This window comes from Sinocyclocheilus grahami, unplaced genomic scaffold (genome assembly GCF_001515645.1).
Source record: "Sinocyclocheilus grahami isolate Dianchi unplaced genomic scaffold, SAMN03320097.WGS_v1.1 scaffold431.1, whole genome shotgun sequence".
Taxonomy (NCBI): Eukaryota; Metazoa; Chordata; class Actinopteri; order Cypriniformes; family Cyprinidae; genus Sinocyclocheilus; species Sinocyclocheilus grahami.
This window is the reverse complement of record NW_015505610.1, coordinates 160,554-171,950: the sequence shown is the minus strand read 5'-3', so window position 1 is coordinate 171,950 and position 11,397 is coordinate 160,554.

The following is an 11,397-nucleotide window of genomic DNA, read 5'->3' as shown; positions in this document are numbered from 1 at the left end:
CAGTGTTACACACACCCAGACCCCGCCTCGGACCGGCACCGAGACGCCCGGGCCGGGTCCCTGCATTCTTCCGCGCTGCCCCGCTGTGGGTACGCCAGTAGTTCCGTTGATGCCACTTACGCGGTGTCTGGGAGCCTGGCTAGAGCTACCCAGCCCGTCTCGATGGCTCCTTCGAACCGTCAGGCTCGGCTATGCGATTCAGTTTGCCCAGCGGCCTCCCAAGGTCAGGGGCGTCCACTTTACATCAGTGAAAGCAGCAGATGCCCCTGTCTTGCGTGCAGAGATCGCAGTCCAACTGGCGAAGGACGCGATAGAGCCGGTTCCTCCAGCCGATATGAGGTCAGGGTTTTACAGCCCTTACTTCATTGTACCCAAGAAAGGCGGTGGGTTGAGACCGATCTTGGATCGGCGCGTCTTGAACCGGGCCCTTCACAGGCTCCCGTTCAAGATGCTCACGCAGAAATGCATCTTCAGGTGTATCCGTCCCCAAGATTGGTTCGCAGCGATCGACCTGAGGGAGGCCCCGGCCCGGCTATGTGCCCAAGGTTCCTGCTACCCCCTTCAGGGATCAGGTGGTGAACCTCCAAGCGCTGCCCTCGGAGAAGGCAGACCCAGCACTAGTTTTGCTCTGTCCCATCCGAGCCTTAAGGTGCTATGTTAACCGTACGCAAAGCTTCAGGACCTCAGACCAGCTCTTTGTCTGTCACGGAAGCCGGCAGAAGGGGAATGCCGTCTCTAAGCAGAGGATGGCCCACTGGATAGTGGATGCCATCACCCTGGCTTATCAGGCACAGGGTGTGCCCTGCCCGTTCAGGTTGCGAGCTCACTCAACCAGAAGTGTTGCATCCTCCTGGGCGCTGATATCTGTAGGGCTGTGGGCTGGGCGACCCCTAACACGTTCGCTAGATTCTATAGCCTCCGTGTGGATCCGGTATCCTCCTGTGTTCTCACCTCAAATTGGTAGAAGCACTGAGAGGCCCCGGCTTCGGGTTGGCTTACTAAAACCACTCCAGAGAGTCCATATAGTAGACCCTGTTGAGTTCCTCCGTCCCCTCGGCAGCCAGACGTGGCAGAGCATCCGGCGCCAGGCCTTCACTCGTTGAATCCTCGAGAACCGGTAGAAGGCTGGGTTCCATATGTAAGACCTAAGTGGATCCCATATGTGTAAAGTCCACGGTATAGCCTTGAGCCCGTGTTTCCCCGGCAGACTTCTGCCATTCCAAGAGGGTTACAATCACCTCCATTCTCCATGCACCTAAGGAATGTTCATATGTGTATTGCTTCCGAAACCTCCTTCGGGAAGGTTGGAGCTTCCGTAACGTCCCGGTTCCAAGTAGAATGGGTACGTTTTCCCAGTGTTATCTAGTCTTACTCATTGGGTAGTGCCATAGTAGAAGTAGCTGATCCTCCTGAGCATGCCCTGGCCTACGCCAAAAAGTAGGGGCGCAGGTGGCTTCCACAGGACACTGGAAGGGGCAGTAGCTGTGGCCTTTTGGTAGGATCCCAATTCGTCGGTCATCCGATGTGACGTCGAGAGTGACCGACTGAAAGGGAACGTCTCGGTTACGTATTGTAACCCTCGTTCCCTGAAGGAGGAAATGGAGACGTCACGTCCCGTCGCCACAGCTCCTGTACCACTGCTGAGCGGCCGGGTCACCGGCTCAGCTCCTCAGCGAAAACCTGAATATGTGCTGCATCTGCTGCCTACTTATACTCACGCTGTGATCAGCAGGAGCTGTATGCAATAATTGCATGCCAATGTGCATTAGCTCATTTAGTTTACACTCGAAGTGGATTGGTCTCTCTAAGCGAGATCCCAATTCATCGGTCATCCGACGTGACGTCTACGTTCCCTCCTTCAGGGAACGAGGGTTACCATACGTAACTGAGATGATATTTAAAATTGTAATAATATTTCACAATATTACTGTTTTTTTACTGTATTTTTGATCAAATAAATACAGCCTTGGTGGCCAATAGAGACTTCTTTCAAAAATGGTAATATATACAGTATATACACTGAACACAACTACAGAAATTCCAGACCGGCCATAAAACATGCAAATGAGCCATGAAGGGAACAAATGGAACTTCTCCCGCTCAAAAAATCACGTCTGGTATTGGCCAGTCCACACAGAATAGGAATTCTCAAAAGCGATTAGCCTGAAATAATCTTTGCTCAGAAACTCCTCTTCGTTTGAGACAACACCTTTCCAAGACTTCCAAGATTTTCAAAGGTTGTGGTTAAGTGATGTGAAATACTGCCATTATTTTCTATTCTCTCTCTTTTCCTTACTTTGTTTCATTATGTGTATATATGTTTTAGTTAGTTATATGTTAGATAGAGTTTAATTTATTAAATCCCTTATATTCACAACGGATTGTCTCTGTTTGCTGCTCACAGTTCGAAGTCAATGAATGTGTGAACCCTTGCTACATTTTGCTAAATTACTGCTAGCATTGCACAAAGAAGGACAGTTTTTTGTTCCGTGGCCAGAAAAATAAACATCCCTTGAATTGATAAATGATTATATTGTCTGCTCGGTGGACGGACAGATCACATAATTGTAATATTGATTCTGCTACAGTTAATTCGAAGATATAATCTAAATATTTATTATGAATCATAACCAGTTATAATTCGTCATACATATTTCCCTTTTTAGAGCTAATAATAAAAACCCTACATTGTTCACAAATCTGTCTAAATCTGTGTTAGTGAGCACTTCTCCTTTGCCTAGATAATCCATCCACCTCACAGGTGTGGGATATCAAATTGCTGATTAGACAGCATGATTATTGTACAGGTGTGCCTTAGGCTGGCCACAATAAAAGGCCACTCTAAAATGTGCAGTTTTATCACACAGCACAATGCCACAGATGTCGCAAGTTTTGAGGGAGCGTGCAATTGGCATGCTGACTGCAAGAATATCCACCAGAGCTGTTGCCCGTGAGTTGAATGTTCATTTCTCTACCATAAGCTGTCTCCAAAGGCATTTCAGAGAATTTGGCAGTACATCCAACTGGCCTCACAACCGCAGATCACGTGTAACCACACCAGCCCAGGACCTCCACATCCAGCATCTTCACCTCCAAGATCGTCTGAGACCAGCCACCCGGAAGTTCACACCAAATGAGTGCATGTGCTGAGTGTGGGGTGGGGGGTTGTGTGTGTGTGAGAGAGAGAGAGAGTAAGCGCGTTTTGCCCCCATTTTTCATTAGCTGAACTCAAAGATCTAAGACTTTTTCTATGTACACAAAAGGTCTATTTCTCTCAAATATTGTTCACAAATCTGTTTAAATCTGTGTTAGTGAGCACTTCTCCTTTGCTGAGATAATCCATCCACCTCACAGGTGTGGCATATCAAGATGCTGATTAGACAGCATGATTATTGTACAGGTGTGCCTTAGGCTGGCCACAATAAAAGGCCACTCTAAAATGTGCAGTTTTATCACACAGCACAATGCCACAGATGTCGCAAGTTTTGAGGGAGCGTGCAATTGGCATGCTGACTGCAAGAATATCCACCAGAGCTGTTGCCCGTGAGTTGAATGTTCATTTCTCTACCATAAGCTGTCTCCAAAGGCATTTCAGAGAATTTGGCAGTACATCCAACTGGCCTCACAACCGCACATCACGTGTAACCACACCAGCCCAGGACCTCCACATCCAGCATCTTCACCTCCAAGATCGTCTGAGACCAGCCACCCGGACAGCTGCTGCAACAATCGGTTTGCATAACCAAAGAATTTCTGCACAAACTGTCAGAAACCGTCTCAGGGAAGCTCATCTGCATGCTCGTCGTCCTCATCAGGGTCTCGACCTGACTGCAGTTCGTCGTCGTAACCGACTTGAGTGGGCAAATGCTCACATTCGATGGCGTCTGGCACTTTGGAGAGGTGTTCTCCTCACGGATGAATCCCTGATTTCACTGTACAGGGCAGATGGCAGAAAGCGTGTATGGCGTCGTGTGGGTGAGCGGTTTGCTGATGTCAATGTTGTGGATCGAGTGGCCCATGGTGGCGGTGGGGTTATGGTATGGGCAGGCGTATGTTATGGACAACGAACACAGGTGTATTTTATTGATGGCATTTTGAATGCACAGAGATACCGTGATGAGATCCTGAGGCACATTGTTGTGCCATTCATCCACGACCATCACCTCATGTTGCAGCATGATAATGCACGGCCCCATGTTGCAAAGATCTGTACACAATTCCTGATAGCTGAAAACATCCCAGTTCTTGCATGGCCAGCATACTCACCAGACATGTCACCCATTGAGCATGTTTGGGACGCTCTGGATCAGTGTATACGACAGCGTGTTCCAGTTCCTGCACATATCCAACAACTTCGCACAGCCATTGAAGAGGAGTGGGGAGTGTGCGTGTGTAGCGTTTATAATTTTGTTCAGTGTATATCTGCAACATATAAAACACAATTTGTTAGATTGGACAAACAAATCATTAGCTTCTGTTTGGGATGTAAGTAAATCAGGGCCCGACTCTGTGGAGTTTACAACTGAACAGTGTTTAATCATCTAATGTGAGCTCTCTGTAACTCACTCTCTAGAGTTAATAGCTGTATTTTTTCCGTTCCAGTGTGAAAAGCCTGTTTGATTGTGCTCCTCTCCGTTTGGGCCTCCATTAGCATGTCACTTTACTCTTTCTGTCACCAGGCCCTGGGGGCCAAGCAGTAAGGGCCAGTTCAGCCCGTCAGTCTGCCAGTCCTAGAGGTTGAATTATCATCTTAACCAAGCTCCAGACCTATAAGTCGTGAAATGAGGCGAATCATCCAGCTACTTAATTACAAAACAGGCCAAGTCAACGCAGTGAGGCAGAGCCTTTCTCAACGCTCGGTCGCTATAGATTTCATGAATGAAGAGCTCGCCCGGCACCCTGGAGGACTGCACTTCTCAAGCTGTGGTTCTACATCTGTTTACATCCTAAAACTGAGGCTGCTGATCCTGCTTAGTCATCGTTCTTCATGGCCTGCAACTCATCATAGCACTCGGCTCTGCCCCTTGGCCCATAGCTCAAAGTGTACATTAGGATTAGACCAGCAGCCCTGGAGGTTACCAGATGCTTTTTTCTTCATTCACCTGCTCTTTTTTTTCTTCCTTTTTTTAATTTCTTGAAGGAAGTATCTAGTGGATGAAAGAAAGTAGGGCTTAGTACAGCTGCACCGTAGTACGTCTGAGGCAGTTATGAGGTAGAGAATGTTAATTAGTTCCCTGTGTTTGCTGCCGTTAGCATGATTTCCATTTGACTCCCGCAGATTTCAAGATTGAGAAGGCTGGCATTAAAGGCTATAAAGCTTGGGCTCAGAGCATTTCTTAAGGAATCATTGCCATTCTCTCATTATCAGACTAATCAGTTGGCTGAGATGATAATGACTCTTATGTCTTTTGCTCTTGTTCTTTCTGCCAGTTGTGTTTATTTAGTTCCTAAATGTAAATGTCTAATTAGCTGGTTAGGCTCAATCACTTTTAGAATGGTGCAAATTGCCTCAAAACATGTTCAAATTGCTTCCCATTTCTCCTTTGCTTAGCATGAAACAAACATTAGACATACACAGACCTCCACCAAGTGGATACACGGACATATTTGGATAGAGATAGTGAGATATTAATTGAGAGTTTTGGAGAATATTAGAGAAAGAAGAATTAAGGTGGTGAGCACCAAGCTGGGTATTTTCAGCGTTGTGCCTATGGACATGTCAATTTAGGTAGGTTTATTTTTTATTTTTTTCTTACTGAGATTATGTATCTGTGACCAAATGTACTTTCTAAAACAAATGCAGCATTTCAGAGGTTGTGTCTGCATTTTATTTCATTTATTTATTTATTTTTACAAATCCTTCTCCCAGATTCCTCAGTATAAAATATTAAATTGTAAGTCTTGCTTACAAGGTCATATCAGATCAGTTTATAAAAGTAATTGGCTTTTTTTTTCAGGAATATGAAGAATGTCATGTCCTGGTGCAAAACACACACACACACAAAGGGATGGGTGAAAAAAGACAGTAAACGTATTGACTCCCACAATTAGATCAAATGCAGAGTCTAATCTAATTTGCTTTAATGTTTTTCTCAAGACTCCAAGCATCCAACTTATTAGATTCAGGCTTGTAACTGCTTGCCTTTCATGAAAGGTTAAAGAAGGTCTGTGCTGAATTAGAGACATGCAAGATGAATAATAAAATTGAAATTCTTCACTCTGTGGGAGGAACAATTTGTCTTGTTTTTATTTGCAAAGGTGGTCAACTTTGTGTGCTTTAACCATACTTGCAATAACTCTCTGACTAAGAAAATACAGTGTGTATAAATAGAGTGTACATAATATGTGTGAGAAAGAGAGAAATGGAGAAAGGAGTAAAAGGAGGAGGTTTCACTTGCTATTGATTTAAACTTTGGCCTCCTCCCAGGAGAATCTCCCCTCCGTACGAGTGCACAGTGACCAATACAAGTTCAATAAGGAGCATGACGTGCACAATGACACTTTTAGATTACACACAGGCTTTTATTTACTAAAATGATCCTGGCTTTGTTGTCACCACTGTGAAAGTGGACAAAGTCAGAGTGCAGAATGATGCAAGTGGCTAAATAAATAAGCAAAGTGCAGTGATTTAATAGACATGAGGGCTATTCAAGTTCACAGTGGTTTCGATTCCAAACAAAAACACTCCTCATTCGCCCCCATCCCAGCAGTCACATATACTTTTATGGAAGAAAAATGTGCCTGGGTGGCACCAGCAGAAGAGAGGCCTGTGTTCAGGTTTTTTTTTTCCCCCCTCTCTGACTTTTTCCACCATCTTCCTTCCCTTGTAGAGGTATACCACAGCATTCTGGCTGCACGAGAGAGTGTAGCAAGGCTTCAATCAATGTCCATGGGCTGTTTCCTCTCAAATGACTATTCAGCACTATGCAGGGATTGTGCTCTGCAATCTACCAAACAATTTGGTTTTATCGATGACCAGCCCAAACGCATCAGCTATTTTGAGGTCTTTACAGGGTTTCTGCATTTTTTCTACATATTATTTACTTTTATTTTATTATTTTTTAAAGTAAAACTTTTATATAGACACGTGTTGTGTCTTATCTGCAGTAAATAATTTAATAAACAACAATCCATTTGGATTTAATATTTTTCTGCACAAACCCTAAAAATGTATGGTGCATTTAGTGAAGGAAAACAACTCTTGAGAGCACTACTGTTAGCAAAATGTTGCAGTTTAAAGTTGTCATTACTCTGAACATTGGCACAATAGTAAAACTGGGCCATCATATTAACTATTTAATAATTTTTGTGTGTGTTCGCTTTACACTTTTACGGCCTCATGTTATACTTTGCAGTCCCATTTTTCCGATTTATTATTTCCATCTCCTTATAAGAGTGAACTTGTGTAATACTCATCCACGTTTTAAAGTCCTCTCCATCACTGTGGTGTCTTATTTTTGTTATTACTTTGTTTTTGTTTTTTATTGCAGAAGAGAGAAGCTCAAACTGTGTGTTGTGGTGTAAAATCAAATGACATCAGAGTTTCCTTACTTTCTGCAATATGGGGGTCAGATATTAACAGGATTTTTTTTTAACTTAAGGAACAATGTGGCTCTGAGACAAATGTGTATATTTTCGCAAGCCTGCACATAGGCCCTATACACGTGATCTGCTTGGAAAGGCAGTTGTCCCTTTCATAACCCATCTATAGGTATTTGCTTTGAATTGTTTGCCCCAATCATAAACCAATTAACTTTCTAATTGGTTCCACGTGCAGATGCTTTCAAGTCTGGTATCAATCTAGCAGTTTGAATGGATTTGGACGACAACATTTTTAGTAAACCCTTCTCATTTTCTTTATGTGGTAATTGCCTTTAACAGCCTGGATCTGGAGCTCCCTTTGAAACATAAATAGAACAGCAGTGATAGAGAAGAGGTGGCATTCTACAACACGAGCCACTGCAACTCCCCTCGCCTCGTTTGTAATGTATAATTCGGCCCAAGAGAATACCAGTGCCACTAATTCTTCCTCTTTGGATGCTTTTAAGAGGCCTTGCCCGTACAGACTGGGACTGTGCTACACACTTACTAAAACAGATTTACAGGCTTTAATAAAAAAACAATTTGTGGTTTAGCTCCAGGAGGGCAGTCCTTTGCTTATTAACAGGAGACTAGGATCTTATTTCAGCTTCTCCACAAAAGATGGCCAGAAATCACATGGTACAAAGTTTTTGATTTTCACTTGGACAGTGATGTGACTGCCAGAATGAGTAATCCAAACTGAGGGAGGACATTTTTGCCTGAAGAATTTCTCTTTATTTCCCTAAAGTTTTATTTTTATTGGCATCTGGTTACATGAAGAATGAAGAAACCTCAACATCTATGAACCCTTTCCATTACACAAAATGTTCATTAGTGGAAAGGGGTTCTTCAGATTATTAAAAAAATTTTCTAAGAAAATAAAATGGTTCTTTTAAGAACTGCTCACTGAAAGTTATTTTGTTTATGGTATCACTGCAGAAACCCCCTTTTGGAACATTTTTAAGAGTGTGCAGTTGAAATGTTGCTGCTTTAAAAGGCACATAAAACATCACAGCATGATGCTGACTAGTCTTGCCACCTAAATCTTGATTCACGCAAATCTTCCTAGTTTCTTGTTCAAATCTCAGCCATCCTTTAAATTGATTATTGGAAATCAACACTCACTGGTCTGCTTGCAATCTCCCTTGATCAGATCCAATGTTTTGCAAACCTGGTTTTCAGCCTCTAGAAATAAGTTATACTTTTATTCAGATCACCCTGTTGGGCTCACATAACTGCCAGAATTAAATTGAATATGCTGTTTCTTTCTTGAAATGCAGTCAAACCCTTACAAATATGATCATATAGCTTTCTCCACATAGTGCTATGTTTGTTTTGTTGCTAGGCTCTTATTAGTGCTTATAGGTTTTGACATAAACGGTTATTTGTTGTGTGTCCATGGAAATCAACGTCATGCATATAGTGTATGCATTTATTTATTTATTTTGGATGGAAGTGACCTCTTCGAGAAAAAAAACAAAAAAAACACACTTGACACTGTAAAAATCTGCAGAAGTTATGACCTTGTATGGAACTAAATATAGAACCTATACAGTATAAGCAATCTAGAACTGTAGAACTTCAGTATAACTGATGTTCTAATATATATATATATATATATATCAAAAAAAAAAAAAAAAAATATAAAATATATATGTGTATATATATATATATATATATATATATATATATATATATAATATTCTAATTCACTAATAAACCTTTAAGATCAATTCTTGAAAAAAATAATCACCATGAAAAAATAGACAGTTGAACAGATTTTGGTTGAGTCAGAGCACAGACTTATTTACCTTTATAAACAAACAGGAACAGATTGCAGCAATGGGATCCAGATGTGCATGGTTAGAGTCAAACACCTGTAATAAGATCAGGCTGGAGAGAAAGTTGCGGTCAAAATTTACTGCATCCTGCTTATCTGTTTAATGAGCTCATGGCTTTTCCCCTCAGCTAACACAACTCATGCATCACTAAATGGGCTATTAGTCATTTAAATCATTTGAATCCAATGGAAAAAAATAAAAATAAAAAACACACAAGGGAAAAGGAAAAGGGTCTGACTGTCCTCTGAGATGTGTGGTGTCAGGAGCAGAGAGACACAGAGCTCCAATTACCTAAGCAGTGTGAAGAGCGGTATGCAGTGAGGAAGAGGGAGGTGAGAACACACAGTACTTTAATGCTGAGAGAAAAAAATGTTAGCTTACCAAATGAGTGCAGAATGGCTGGCAACTGCATCTCTGGCATCCGTTCAGCTCCACCTACAACTCATCTCATATACCACCTGTGCCGAGACATGTTTTGGTTTTAAAATCCCCTTTTTAAAATAATGTTGTATTTTAATAAGTTTAAACTTATGATCAAATGTTAGTTTTTAGTCAGTGAAGTCCAAATGCAAATATAAATGCATGTCAATGATGCATATTAGTGGGTATGTTTTGAAAATGTCACCTTACTCTAATTTACTTAGTCAGAAGACTGACCAAATAGGTGTGATATAAAACATGACTGATCAGTCATACATTACTATGTAGATTGTATTTGTGATCTGTAACTACACATAAAGCAATATTTGCACCAGTTTAATTACAGTACTCTTTATGAAGACAATTAGAATTTTAATTGAGACTTAAACTGATTTTTTTGAAAATAACTCTTACAGCATAAAGAACGTTCACCATGAGACTGCTACTATAAATACGTCAAGTGTAGAAGGGAAAAGAAAAGTGTTAGGGGAAGAGAAGGCGATAAATCCCATGGGGGAGAAAGATAAAGTAAATAGCTCAGAACCACTATTATAGATTAGTCACAGATTAGTTTTTATTTGATTATATGATATGTGTTTTATGTAAAAAACAACAACAACAATTAGCAGTTGTATTTAATTTGAAATTACTATGAAATGTGTAAAATTGAGGCGAAAATGGCAAATTTACATATTTATAGAATAATGCATATTATCTGTCACATACACTATCCTTTAAACGATTGAAGTTGGAAATATTTTTGATAGAAATCTATTTTGTTCAAAAATACAGTAAAACATCTCAGTTACATATGGTAACCCTCGTTTCCTGAAGGAGGGAACGGAGACGTTACGTCGGATGACCGACGAATTGGGAACTCGCTTAGAGAGACCATTCTACTTTGAGTGTAAACTAAACGATCCAATGCACGTTGGCATGCGATTATTGCACCCAGCTGCCGCTGATTGATGCGTGAGTATAAGTAGGCAGCAGATGCAGCACATATTCAGGTTTTCGCTGAGGAGCCGAGCCGGTGACCCGGCCGCTCAGCGGTGGTACAGGAGCTGTGGCGACGGGACGTGACGTCTCCGTTCCCTCCTTCAGGGAACAAGGGTTACTATACGTAACCGAGACGTTCCCTTGCAGTCGGTCACTCTCGACGTCACGTCGGATGACCGACGAATTGGGATTCTGACAAAGGGCCACAGGTACTGCCCCTTCCAGTGTCCTGTGGAAGCCACCTGCGCCCCTACTTTTTGGCATAGGCCAGGGCTTGCACAAGTGGACCAGCTACTGCTGCCATGGCACTACCCAATGAGTATGACTGGATAATATTGGGAAAACGTACCCGTTCTACTTGGAACAGGGACGTTACAGAAGCTCCAACCTTCCCGAAGGAGGTTTCGGAAGCAATACACATATGAACATCCCTTAGGTGCATATGGAAGAATGGAGGTGATTGAACCCTCTTGGAATGGCAGAAGTCTGCCGGGGAAACACGGGCTCAAGGCTATACCGTGGACTTTACACATATGAGATCCACTTAGGTCTTACA